The 14,027-nt window shown below is 44.3% G+C and overlaps 1 protein-coding gene across 1 annotated transcript in view; it reads left to right on the top strand.

The window, feature by feature from the left end:
• imp3 (IMP U3 small nucleolar ribonucleoprotein 3) overlaps positions 1 to 14,027 on the top strand; it is a 225,590-nt gene that overhangs the window by 72,357 nt on the left and 139,206 nt on the right. The gene's annotated exons all lie outside the window — the stretch shown is intronic.

A 14,027-nucleotide genomic window follows, 5' to 3' on the forward strand; every position in this document is an offset into this window, starting at 1 on the left:
ATTTTCCAGTGTCATCACAAGTACTTTGAGTGTACTTGCATCCATAAACCTGCTTCATAGCTAATAATGCCTTTCTTCCTAAATTTTTCCACCCTTGACAATAATCTCTGCTGGGTTAATCTTTGTTGGCTTTCCCAGTCATGAAGCTCGCATTTTTCTTGCACGTGCTTCCTTCTCTCATCTCCTAATGGCCTTTCTGAGATCATCGCCTTGTCTCCTGTGTTCTCAACATTGGTGGCCAGCCAGCTTCTGGTGTCCCTCTCAGTTGTCTGATATTGTTAAAGATCCTGCCTTTTGGGACACTGTCCTGTTTTTCTTCAAATCTGCTATTGTTATTCCTATGCTCGAAAGCTATTTTAGTATTATGTCCTTGTAAGTTATAGCTTCTTCTTTCCTTCATCAGGTGTCACTTATGCAATTCATACCAATTACAGTTACATTTTCGTTTTCCTACTCTACTCAGATGTTTCAGTCTGCTACGGTACTAAAATGACTCTGATCAAATATATGGTAGTGAGAAAGATCATTTTATATTTCTCAACCTGCCTATACCACTTTACACAATCTACCATTCCATTCTTCTCCTTCCTCTAGCTGCACTTATCTAACTCTTTTTATTGATTATTGTAGCAAAGGATCACTCCTCTTTCAGCTCATGCACGCTGACCCTAATATCTCCTAAGAATCTGCCCATGACTCTTCCTGGTTTTGTTCTGCATGCTGTCCCAATTTACATCTGAAAAGTGCTCATGACTTCCAGTTTTACCTCCCGCGTTCATTTTACTGTCTCCCTCTCAATTTTTCCTGTTTGAAATACAATAACAAATATTTCCTCCAACCAAATATTGGGTAGATTGAACCGCTACTATCAGACCCCGTGGTGAGCAGCATCTACCAGCTATTTATAATTACTGATGCGCCAGTTAGGGACAGACTGTACTCTTCATAACCCGTGTTCATGATTGATCTCAGGTGAGCAACAATATGTTTTAATCACCGCACTTGTTGTCCAACCTACATACATTGCCTTTTCTTAACTCCTCAATATTCTTAACTCTTCCTTGCTGTTTTCTCTAAATATGAGGTTATGTAAAACTGTCATTCTGAATCCTGTTTGCTTACTGTTACTGTGTTATTCATGACATATTCTTCTGGATAATAAATTGATTTTAAAATCAAATTACCTGCGCTCATTGTTATTCTGACATCCCAAGCATCCTCAATTGTTCCAACATTGTGTTCAGTTGTGAAATTCTCCAAAACGAAACTTTTCTGTCCCTCTTTCTGGTAAGAAATTAGATTAAAAAAAAATAGCTGATACATTTGTAAATAAAAAAAATCTTTCTGCAATGAGCTTGAGAGCACAATGTTCTCTTAATTTTAGTGCTTTTTAATGGTCTTCATTTAGTAAATCCATCTGCATATTTAATGCTTTGTACAGCACATTTTAGAATTTTAGAATTATTATTCTACATAATTTGGCAGATTGCAAATCTTTTATGAATTTTCTTCCCACTTGAAAGCGCTTCTCACAGAAAATGTCCTGGTCTTATGTTTTTATCCTCAATTATTAAACCAAAAAGAGGAAATGTACTTACTAATTCAAATAAAATTGATGTCTGGGTAGATATTAAACTCAGCTGCTTCATATTTTTCACCCTGCCCTCACATTTACCTGGTCCATTTCCAACACCTCCCTCCCCTTGATCTTTCTGTCTTCATCTCTGGAGACGGCTTACCTCCTGATATCTACTATAAGCCTACAGACTCTCACAGCTACCTGGACTATTTCTCTCCCCACCCTGTCTCTTGCAAAAATGCTATCCCCTTCTTACAATTCCTTCATCTCCTCCGCATCTGCTCTCAGGATGAGGCTTTTCAGTCCAGGACGAAGGAGATGTTTTCCTTTTTTAAACAAAGGGGCTTCCTTTCTTCCACCATCAACTTTAAACAAAGGGGCTTCCTTTCTTCCACCATCAACTCTGCTCTGAAACGCATCTCTCCCATTTCCCACACATCTGCCCTCACCCCATCCGCCTGCCACCCCACTCGGGATAGGGTTCCTCTTGTCTTCACCTTACCACCCCACCAGCCTCCAGGTCCAACATATAATTCTCCGTAACTTCCGCCACCTCCCACTAACAAGCACATCTCCCCCCCCACTTCTGATTTTTTTGCAGGGATCGCTCCCTATGCGACTCCCTTGACAACTCGTCTACCCCCCCCCCCCCATCCTTTCCTACCGATCTCCCTCCTGGCACTTATTCTTGTAAGCGGAACAAGTGCTACACCTGCCCTTACACTTCCTCCCTCACCACCATTCAGGGCCCCAGACAGTCCTTCCAGGAGAGGCGACACTTCACCTGTGAGTCGGCTGGTGTGGTATACTGCGTCCGCTCCCGGTGTGGTCTTTTATATATTGGTGAGACCTGGCGCAGACTGGGAGACCGTTTCGCTGAACACCTACGCTCGGTCCTCCAGAGAAAGCAGGATCTCCCAGTGGCCACACATTTTAATTCCACGTCCCATTCCCATTCTGATATGTCTATCCATGGCCTCCTCTACTGTCAAAATGAATCCAAACTCAGGTTGGAGGAACAACACCTTATATACCAGCTGGGTAGCCTCCAACCTGATGGCATGAACATTGACTTCTCTAACTTCCGTTAATGCCCCTCCTCCCCTTCTTACCCCATCCCTGACATATTTAGTTGTTTTTTTCTCTCTCTGCCCATCACTCTGCCTGTTCTCCATCTCCCTCTGGTACTCCCCCTCCCCCTTTTCTTTCTCCGAAGGCCTCCCGTCCCATGATCCTTTCCCTTCTCCAGCTCTGTATCACTTCCGCCAATCACCTTTCCAGCTCTTAGCTTCATCCCACCCCCTCCGGTCTTCTCCTATCATTTTGCATTTCCCCCTTCCCCCTCACTACTTTCAGATCTCTTAGTATCTTTCCCTTCAGTTAGTCCTGACGAAGGGTTTTGGCCCGAAACGTCGACAGTGCTTCTCCTTATAGATGCTGCCTGGCCTGCTGCGTTCCACCAGCATTTTGTGTGTATTGTTCATATTTTTAACGTTGTTTGCTAATGCATCAGTGCTAGCTGCATCCTCCTTGAGGTTGCTTGCCAGACTTTTGCACCACATCAGGAACATCTCTCGGGGTCTGTTGTTTGGAACTTTGATCATGTATTGTATGATGAAGTATTGTTAGTTATTAACTGTCCTCTGGGAGCTGTTGGTTCTGAACAAACTTGACTCAAATGCAATGGACTTGAAGGTGAACGTCTTTCCAACTGACTCGGTGAGGTTTGAACTTGAAATTTTGATTCTCTGACATAAGCAGTTAAATTAAACTGAATTATTCTGCATTTTCAAAGGATTTTTGAGTTTGCAGTTTATATTACTTCAAAGTTGTCATATTCCTGCATAATGTTCCTGTCAAATATTGGCAGTTTCCACTTCCCCCAAGGAGAATGTATCATAATTTCTTTAATAAAAATTTCATAAATATTCTTCCACAGAAATTCTGCACCATCTTTCGAAAGAGAAATGGAGAGATACTAGGCAAGTTAAATTGTGACGAGCTAGACAGGTCTGCTACCTTTCTTTGAAAACAAAAGGACTAGCGGACTTGCATGTGAAAAGCAATTGACTCAATTATCATGATTCTGTCAAAAACCAGGAGTTACAGGGTGCTTGGAACAGTCTTGCAGTATTTGCATGAAGTCTGTCAGTATCCTCTCACTTGTGACGATGTGCCAGGCAGAACTGGCTTTATAGTTGAGCCAATGTTTGTAGCTTGCCAACTGCTCTATTGAACTGGATGGCAGCATTTCCACAGGAAAGCCCATTATCCCAAAACTGTGGCTGCGTCAAAACAACATTTTGGTACAAAGCCTGATGAAAGACTCAATAGAGTGAGGGCAAAGTCTTGATCTAGAAAGGCACAAACATTGTTGCTGGAAAACAAGATAAGATGAGCTATAAGCACTTGAGTTTGGGAGCATCTGTGGAATTGAAGATTCAACAGTTTGGGTTGGAGGTTTTGGCTGTACTCTCTCCAGCAGTTTTTCTTTCACTGACATGCGCTTGTAATTCCTTGGGTAATGTTTTCAGATTGTTGTTCTATCTTGGCAGCATTCTTTGATCCCTAAATAGTTAATGCTTCCACATGTATTGATATGATTTGCCGCTGTATGCATGACAGATCTTCCAAAGGCAATCAGAATCAGGTTTATTATCACCAGCATGAAAATCACCAGTTGTGAAATTTGTTCACTTAGCAAGTTCAAGTTCAAGTTACTTTTATTGTCATTTCGACCATAAACTGCTGGTACAGAACACAGTAAAAATGAAACATCGTTCCTTCAGGACCCTGGTGCTACATGAAGCAACATAAAACTACACCAGACTATGTGAGACAGCACAAGGCTTCACTAGACTATGTAAAACAACATAAAAACTGCACTAGACTGCAGTCCTGCACAGGACTACATAAAGTACACCAAACAGTGCAGGGCAGTACAATAATTAATAAACAAGACAATAGGCACAGGAGAGGACAAATTACAGTGTCAGTCTAGACTCTGAGTATTGAGGAGTCTGATGGCTTGGGGGAAGAAACTGTTGTACAGTCTGGTCGTGAGAGTCCGAATGCTTTGGAACCTTTTTCTAGATGGCAGGTGGGAGAGGAGTTTGTATGAGGGGTGCGTGGGTTCCTTCACGATGCTGTTTTGCGGGTGCAGCACATGGTGTAAATGTCTGTAATAGTGGTAAGAGAGACCCCGATGATCTTCTAAGCTGACCTCACTATCTGCTGCAGGGTCTTGCGATCCGAGATGGTGCAATTCCCGAACCAGGCAGTGATGCAGCTGCTCAGGATGCTCTCGATACATCCTCTGTAGAATGTGGTGAGGATGGGGGGTGGGAGATGGACTTTCCTCAGCCTTCGCAGAAAGTAGAGATGCTGCTGGGCTTTCTTGGTTATGGAGCTGGTGTTGAGGGACCAGGTGAGATTCTCTGCCAGGTGAACACCAAGAAACTTGGTGCTCTTAATGATCTCAGTGGAGGAGCCACCAATGTTCAGCAGAGAGTGGTTGCTCCATGCTCTCTTGAAGTCAACAAACATCTATTTTGTTTTGGTCATATTCAGAGACAGGTTGTAGTTCTGCACCAGACTGTTAGCTGCTGCACCTCCTCTCTGACTCGTCGTTCTTGCTGATGAGACCCACCACGGTCGTGTCATTGGTGAACTTTTGTGCCTCATGACGAGCCTCTGAATGCTTCATGATGATGGATGTGAGTGCAACAGGATGGTAGTCGTTGAGGCAGGACACTGAAGACTTCTTCGGCAAGGGGACGATGGTGGCGGCCTTGAAGCACGTTGGAACAGTGGCACTGCTCAGGGAGATGTTGAAGATGTCATTGAGAACATTTGCCAGCTGGTCTGCCCATCCTCTGAGCACTCTGCCAGGAATATTGTCTGGTCCAGCAGTCTTCTGTGGGTTGACCTTGCATAGAATTTTCATCACATTGGCCACGGTAAGAACCTAGTCATTGGGAAGAGGAGTGGTTTTCCTTGCCACCACATCATTTTCCGCCTCGAAATGAGCATAGAAGTTGTTCAATGCATCTGGGAGGGAGATGTCACCAGCACAGGCAGGTGATGTTGTCCTGTAGTTGGTGATATTGTGAATGTCTTTCCACATGTGCCGCGTGTTGCTGCTGTCCTGGAAGTGGCTGTGGATTCGTTGGGCGTGTGCATGCTTTGCCTCTCTGATGGACCGGGACAGTTTGGCCCTCGCTGTGGTTAGGGCTGCCTTGTCGCCTGCTCTGAAGGCGGAGTCACGTGTCCTCAGTAGCGCACACACCTCCGGGGTCATTCATGGCTTCTGGTTAGAGTGTGTAGTGATGGTCTTGGACACAGTGATGTCATCGATGCACTTGCTGATGTAGCTGGTCACTGATGCTGTGTACTCCTCTAAGTTGGTAGAATCACCATCGGTTGCAGCCTCCCTGAACATGTGCCAGTCAGTGTGCTCAAAGCCGTCTTAAAGAGCAGAGATGGGTCCTGCTGGCCAGGTTTTCACCTGCTTCTGAACTGGTCTGGAGCATCTGACGAGCAGTCTGTATGCTGGGATTAGCATAAGAGATGTGGTCTGAGTAATCGAGGTGGGGGCGGGGCTCTGCCCAGTACGTGTCGGGGATGTTTGTATAAGCAAGGTCCAACACGTTCTCCCCCCTTGTTGCAAAGTCCACATTCTGATGGAATTTGGGGAGCACTGACTTGAGGTTCGCGTGGTTAAAATCTCCGGCGACAGTAAACAGCCCATCAGGGTGTGCATTCTGCAGTTCGCCAATAGCCCCATACAGTTCACAGAGCATCTCCTTAGCATTAATGCTGGGGAGAATGTACACATCGACTATAAGCAGCAGCAGTTCAATGTAATAAATATTTTAGAAGATAATAAATCAATTACAGTATACTATATTGAATAGATTAAAGATCGTGCAAAAGCAGCAACAGAGAGAGAGAAAAGAACAAGCAAGGTATGTATCAATACCACCCTTTGTTTATGATACAGACACCTCCATATGTTAAACGGAACAAGTGCTACACCTGCCCTTACACTTCCTCCCTCACCACCATTCAGGGCCCCAGACAGTCCTTCCAGGTGAGGCGACACTTCACCTGTGAGTCGGCTGGTGTGGTATACTGCATCTGGTCCTCCCGGTGTGGCTTTTTATATATTGGTGAGACCCGACGCAGACTGGGAGACCGTTTCGCTGAGCACCTACGCCAGAAAAAGCAGGATCTCCCAGTGGCCACACATTTTAATTCCACGTCCCATTCCCATTCTGATATGTCTATCCATGGCCTCCTCTACTGTCAAAATGAATCCAAACTCAGGTTGGAGGAACAACACCTTATATACCAGCTGGGTAGCCTCCAACCTGATGGCATGAACATTGACTTCTCTAAGTTCCGTTAATGCCCCTCCTCCCCTTCTTACCCCATCCCTGACATATTTAGTTGTTTGCCTGATCTCCATCTCCCTCTGGTGCTCCCCCCATCTCCGTTCTTTCTCCTGAGGCCTCCCGTCCCATGATTCTTTCCCTTCTCCAGCTCTGTATCACTTTCGCCAATCACCTTTCCAGCTCTTAGCTTAATCCCACCCCCTCCGGTCTTCTCCTATCATTTCGCATTTCCCCCCCCCCCCCCCCCCCCACTACTTTCAAATCTCTTACTATCTTTCCTTTCAGTTAGTCCTGACGAAGGGTCTGGGCCCGAAACGTCGACAGCGCTTCTCACTATAGATGCTGCCTGGCCTGCTGTGTTCCACCAGCATTTTGTGTGTGTTGTTGAAGGTATGTATCAGAATGCTTAGGCAGGGCTTATTAAATAAGAAAATGATATAAAGAGAGCCAGGCATGTATAAAGAGAGTAGTGAAAGCAAAATATGGTTTCAGAGAAGCTGTATAGGGCAGAGTTAAAGGGAGGAGTTGTAATGGTCCAATAATTGAACTCCATATTGAATTCCAACTAAGCAACAAGATGATTTTGTTGAATAGTGTTCAGGCAGAGGACAGGAGGATCCAGAAAAGGAGAATTGAAGTAGTTAGGTTTGAGAAACTCAAATTCAGTCCCTTGAGTTGAGGAAAGTGATCACTTGAGCTGAGTTACTTTGCCGGAGTAGAGGTGTCTGTATCATAAACAGAGGGTGGTATTGATTAAAGAGGAGTGCTTTGGGTTTCGGATTGTGGAACAGATTGAACTGTGTCAGTCACATTACATGCAGTTTGAAAGGTAATGGAATGGCGGACATCATTGAATCCTAGTATATGGCCTGGAAATGGGCCCTTTTGCCTCCTACGTCCATGCTGACCCTTGTACCCTTCAATGTTAAAGTTCAAAGTAAATTTACTATCAAAGTACACATACGACACTGAGATTCATTTTCTTGTGGGCATACTCCACAATTCCAAAAACTGTAATAGAATCAATGAAAGACCACAGCATCAGGGGTAACAACCAGTGTGCAAAAGGCACCAATCTGTGCAAATACAAAAAGACAGAAGTAGTAATGAACGAATGTAGTAAATATCGAGAACACGAGATGAGTCCTTGAAAGTGAGTCCATAGATTGTGGGAATATTTCAATGATGGTGCAAGTGAAAGATGAATGAAGTTATCCCGTCTGTTTCAAGAGCCTGATAGTTGAGGGGTTGCAAAATGGAAGAACATGTTCAAGGATCCAGTGAATGAAATAGGACACGCAGATTTAAAAATGGATATGTTCGGTATTTATTTAAGAAACAAACAGTGAAACACTAAATTGGGTGTCTAGGTAAACAAGTGTTCATCTAAGTACCAAAAGCACTACACAGTTACCCTTTAAATGAACGGATACTGTGCTAAACCTCCCCGATTTATAAAATCGAAGAAGTAAGCATGCTACGGAAAGATACTTAACTAAAGAAACTGCAGGGGGGCCTCTCTGTGTCTGCAATGTTCATTCCCAGTGGTCCCTCAGGACCATTTGTGAGGTCGGGTCCTGTGGGTGGCGGGACAGAAAGAACCAGGTTGCCCAGAATTGGAGGTGGGCTCCATTGCGTCCTTTGCCCTACCAATGGGAAATGTGCATCACAAACTTTAAATGAACCAATCAGCATGACGGAAGCAGCTTTCGAAAGGATTAAGCCACGCCCTCCAGTGTACAGGGGAATAACCATTGCTGAACCTGGTGGTGCAAATCCCGAGGTTCCTGTACCCTGCTGAAGGTAACAGCAAGGAGAGAACATGGGTAATAATAATAACAATACGGCTGATAATACAGAATCTGAGGCCACAAACCAGGCACGCCCAGGATCCTCTTCAGTTTGTGTATAAGGAGAAGGTGGGAGTGGAGGATGCTATCACGTATTTGCTGCACAAATCACTCTCTCACCTAGAGGGGGTCAGTTGTGCTGTGAGGATTACATTCCTTGACTTCTCTAGTGCCTTTAACACCATCCAGCCCAAGATCTTAAGGCACAAACTAACAGAGATGGGAGTAGACTCTCACATGGTGGATTGGATAGTGGACTACTTGACAGATAGACCTCAGTATGTGCGGTTGGGAGACTGTAGGTCTGACACGGTGGTCAGCAGCACAGGGGCGCCGCAGGGAACCGTACTCTCTCCGGTCCTGTTCACCCTGTACACATCAGACTTCCAATATAACTCGGAGTTCTGCCATGTGCAGAAGTTCGCTGATGACACGGCCATAGTGGGGTGTGTCAGGAATGGACAGGAGGAGGAGTATAGGAAACTGATACAGGACTTTGTGATATGGTGCAACTCAAACTACCTGCGTCTCAATATCACCAAGACCAAGGAGATGGTGGTGGACTTTAGGAGACCTACAAGTATCTGGGAGTACTGTTAGACGAGAAGCTAGACTGGACTGCCAACACAGATGCCTTGTGCAGGAAGGCACAGAGGCGACTGTACGTACAGTTAGACGAGAAGCTAGACTGGACTGCCAACACAGATGCCTTGTGCAGGAAGGCACAGAGGCGACTGTACTTCCTAAGAAGGTTGGCGTCATTCAATGTCTGTGGTGAGATGCTGAAGATGTTCTATAGGTCAGTTGTGGAGAGCGCCCTCTTCTTTGTGGTGGCGTGTTGGGGAGGAAGCATTAAGAGGAGGGACGCCTCACGTCTTAATAAGCTGGTAAGGAAGGCGGGCTCTGTCGTGGGCAAAGTACTGGAGAGTTTAACATCGGTAGCTGAGCGAAGGGCGCTGAGTAGGCTACGGTCAATTATGGATAACTCTGAACATCCTCTACATAGCACCATCCAGAGACAGAGAAGCAGTTTCAGCGACAGGTTACTATCGATGCAATGCTCCTCAGACAGGATGAAGAGGTCAATACTCCCCAATGCCATTAGGCTTTACAATTCTACCGCCAGGACTTAAGAACTTTTTAAAAGCTATTATTAATGCTTTTGAGATAGTGATTTAGATGCATATCATATTTTTTTACTGAGTTAAGTATTGTATGTAATTAGTTTTGCTACAACAAGTGTATGGGACATTGGAAAAAAGTTGGAATTTCCCCATGGGGATGAATAAAGTATCTATCTATCTATCTATCTAGTGGGGTGTCATGCTGCTTTCTGCAACAAAACTCTTGTGTAGATGTGTTCAATGGTGGGGACGGCTTTGCCAGTGATGGACTGGGTCGGATCTACTACTTTTCATCGGATTTTCTGTTCAACGGCATTGGTGTTTCCATACCAATGTCTGGCTGTAATGAAGCCAGACAATATACTCTCCACCACACATCAGTTATACTGTAGATGTCATGCCGAACATTTGCAAATTTCAAAGGAAGTAAAAGTGGTGCTGTACTTTTTTTCTAAATTGCATTTGTGTGCTGGGTCCAGGGCAGGTCTAACGTAATGATGACATAATCCCATTTGCTCACTGGAAGTGAGACCGAGCTGTGAAAGCGAACCGGGGGAGTAGTGTCTGCTCTATCACACTGAAATATGCCTTGAACCTGACAGTACTTTCCAGCCTGAGGGCTCCTCAGTTCACCGGATGGACTATAGTGTGCCATCAGGTAGCACAGAAGTTGGAGTGGTCTGCTTCTGAATCAACTCCTCATAGTACTTGGAAGTGACAATCCGGCTGTTTTCCCGTTTACTTGACAGGGAATATCGATCTGGTGGCAGTCCATGTCCCACCCCCCAGGCAGATGTGAAGCCTGCATATAATGAACATGATTAACAGCTTTGGAACAGGATAACCTGAGGACTTCACAGCAAGTGACTACGATGTCACAGTGCGCTGTGTGACATAATGTCATGGCAACTGTTGCCTGAGCGTCAGCAAACACAAAGGAGCTAGTCCTTATCTTCAGGAGGGAGGCTGTGCTTACATGCCCATTCACATCAGTGGTGCTTGAGACTAAGTGACTTGAGAGTATCAAGGAGTGAACATCACCAATAGTCTGTCCTGGTGAAACTGTGTAGGTACCGTGGCCAAGAAAGTTCCCCAGCACTTCTATTTCCTCAGGAGGCTACAGAAATTTAACCCTCACCAGTTTTTACTGATGTCTTGAGAAGGTATCCTATCAGGATGCATCACAGCTTGGTATGACAACTGCTCATCTCGAGTCACAAAGAATCAGACAGAGCTTATCACATTGTGGAAACCAGCCTCCCCTCCATGGACTCTGTCAACACTTCTCACTACCTGGCTTTGCACGTTACTGTGTGCCTGGCTTGCACTTTCTATATAACTATAGCTCTTTATTCTGCGTTCTGTGTGCAATCTCATTGCAATCTGAGATTCTGCCACCAACAGCTGGGCCATTGGTGAACTTGGAGATGGCATTTGAGTTGTGCCTGGTCCCATAGTCATGAGTGTAGAGATTGGAGCAGTGGTTTAAGCACACATCATTGAGATGTGCTTGATTGTCAGCAAGGACATGTTATTACTGAGGAACCAATTTGCAAGAGAGTTTTTTTAAAAAAAAGCCTAGGTTTTGAATCTTGTTGTTTAGTAGTGAGGAGGTGATGGTGAATACAGAGCTGTAATTGATTATCTCCAGGTTCTGTGGTTTCCTCCCACATTTCAAAGATGTATGGATTAGTCAGTTGATTGGTCATTTGCGTCTAATTGAGCTGTGTAGGCCTGTTGGGCCAGAAGGGCTCATAACCATGCTGTACCTCTAAATAAAATAAAAATAAACAGCAACTTGATGTTTGTTTTGCTGTTGTCTAGATGCTCCAAAGCTGGAACCCACAACACCATGTTCAGGATCCATCAGGCTCTTGAACCAGAGTGAACAGCTTCACTTACCCCAGCACTGAACTGTTCTCACAACTTCTGGACTCATTTTCATTGACTCTTTATCCCAGGTTCTTGATTTTTATTGCTTAATTCTTTATCATTATTCATATTTCTTAAAATTTGCTGTTTGTCTTTTTCACTTAGGTTGTTTGTCCATCTCGTGTGGGGTCTTTAATTCTATTGTTTCTTTTGTAATGATTGTGAATGCCCAGAAGAAATGAATCTCAGGGTTGTATATGGTGATGTATGTACTTTAATAATAATTTTATTTAGAACTTGAAACTTTGACAATAGTGGTAGAAGAGAAAAATCCAGGTCTTTGCTCAGTCGAAGAGTTTACTGTGATTTATCCTACTTTACTGCAAAATAATTTTGTTGCTAATTTGCTGTGAGAGACTTTGCTCTGTTCGGGAACAGAAATAAAGACACAGTCCTCGGTATAAAGTTAACCTTTTAATATGTGATCACAGGGAACCTTTGTCTTACGACTCTGCCAATGTCAGGTTACATCTTAAATTTATACTGTAAATTTTGGGCAGTAGCTAACAGCTAAACATACTTGGTCAGCAATTTCAAGAAGTCTACCATTTGATTTCAGCAAGTCTACCAATGTTGCCACGCAAAACTAGAATTGCACATCTACAGTCAGTTTGTCTATCAGCTAGGCGATCTCAGACAAAGGTTGGCATGACCTCATCAGCGGCATTATCTATTTCTAGCTATTAGCTTGCATGATCAAGGCAGTGTCTGCATCTTATCCTGTCACCCTCATGACCCAAGTCTTGAGCAATACTTAGCCAGTTAAGCTTGACAACAAAATTTAATTCAAAATTTAATTTTCTTCCTCACTGAGGCAGGAATTAATTCTATCCATGACCAACTTCCTCACAGTGGAGTGAGCGCAAAAGGGCAGAAGTTTTTCAGGTGGCTCACTCAGCCTCTCTGAGCCATTGGTATAATTTGAAGCAGGTGGGAACCTTCGACAATAGAAGTGCTATGTTGACGAACTCCAGCCAGTTGGGCAGCACAGATTTTCAGCCACTGCTGGGTGTTGATACCTTGCAAGGTTTCACCCATTTGAAGGAAGTCTTGAGGTTGTTCTCCGATACTGATCACAGGGTCACTGGAAACAGTGGGGTTTGTCACAGGTGAAATGTTATTCTCCCTTTCAGAGTGTGCATAAAAGTGTGCATCGGGGAGTGAAGCATCACTGCCAATTAGGCTGTCAGGTTTTGCCTTGTAGGAAGTAATGGTGTGCAAACCTTGAATGCCACAGGTCTTGCCCTCAGCAGACTGCAAATCTCCTGGTTCATACCTCTTTTTCAAAGGCATCCATCCAGGTCCTGATGAAGTTGGCGATGACTTTGGCATGTTCAGATCCGAAGATGAATCCCTGAATATGGTCCTTATCACTGGTACTGTGGTTTTCGGTCTCTGCCTCTGTGTGGGGAATAGAAGTACAGTCAAGAGATTAGACTTGTCAAAGTGTGGGTATGGAATGGCCTGGTAAAATGTTCCTGATGGTGGTGCAAAAGTGATCGAATGTGTTGGCCCCAGGAAACATGTATGTGGTAGTTTGTGAGAGGCTTGGTTGAAGACCCCTGTGAGGATTGGGAAGACATCATGACTCATGATGCCTCATGACTGCCGGTCATGGTACTCGGCTCCTCCAGTGCCAGCCTGAAGTTTGCTCTGGTGGAGTGTACGGTGGTACACTGTGGAGGATGATGGCAGTGAACTCCCTCAATACTTACAACGGGCAACACTTGACAGCCAGATGTTCCAGGACTGCAATATCAACTTGAGCAGAATCTCAGACCTCATTCCTTCATTGTAACATCCAAACGGACATTAATCCATGCTGACTGCAGTGGTTTGAGTAGGTCCACCACCATATTCTAACCAAAAGTAAATGTCCCATTTATAAAGAATGTCCTCATGATAAACTAAACTTTATCTACTGCCCCTCATGTACCGTCCTTCCCCAAATCCCAGGTTCTTCTTCAGCAGATTGCATTTAGTTAAGCCATTTTACCAGTTCCTCTTTTGCATTTAGCGTTTTGCGTAAAATTTGGAAATATTTGGGAGTGGTTTTGTGCCATTGGTATATTGTGCTTGTGATTAATTTAATTCTCAAGAGCTCATTTCTTGGAGAAACTTGAATTCTTGTGGTCTTGGCTGGAAT

This window comes from Hemitrygon akajei, chromosome 12 (genome assembly GCF_048418815.1).
Source record: "Hemitrygon akajei chromosome 12, sHemAka1.3, whole genome shotgun sequence".
NCBI lineage: Eukaryota > Metazoa > Chordata > Chondrichthyes > Myliobatiformes > Dasyatidae > Hemitrygon > Hemitrygon akajei.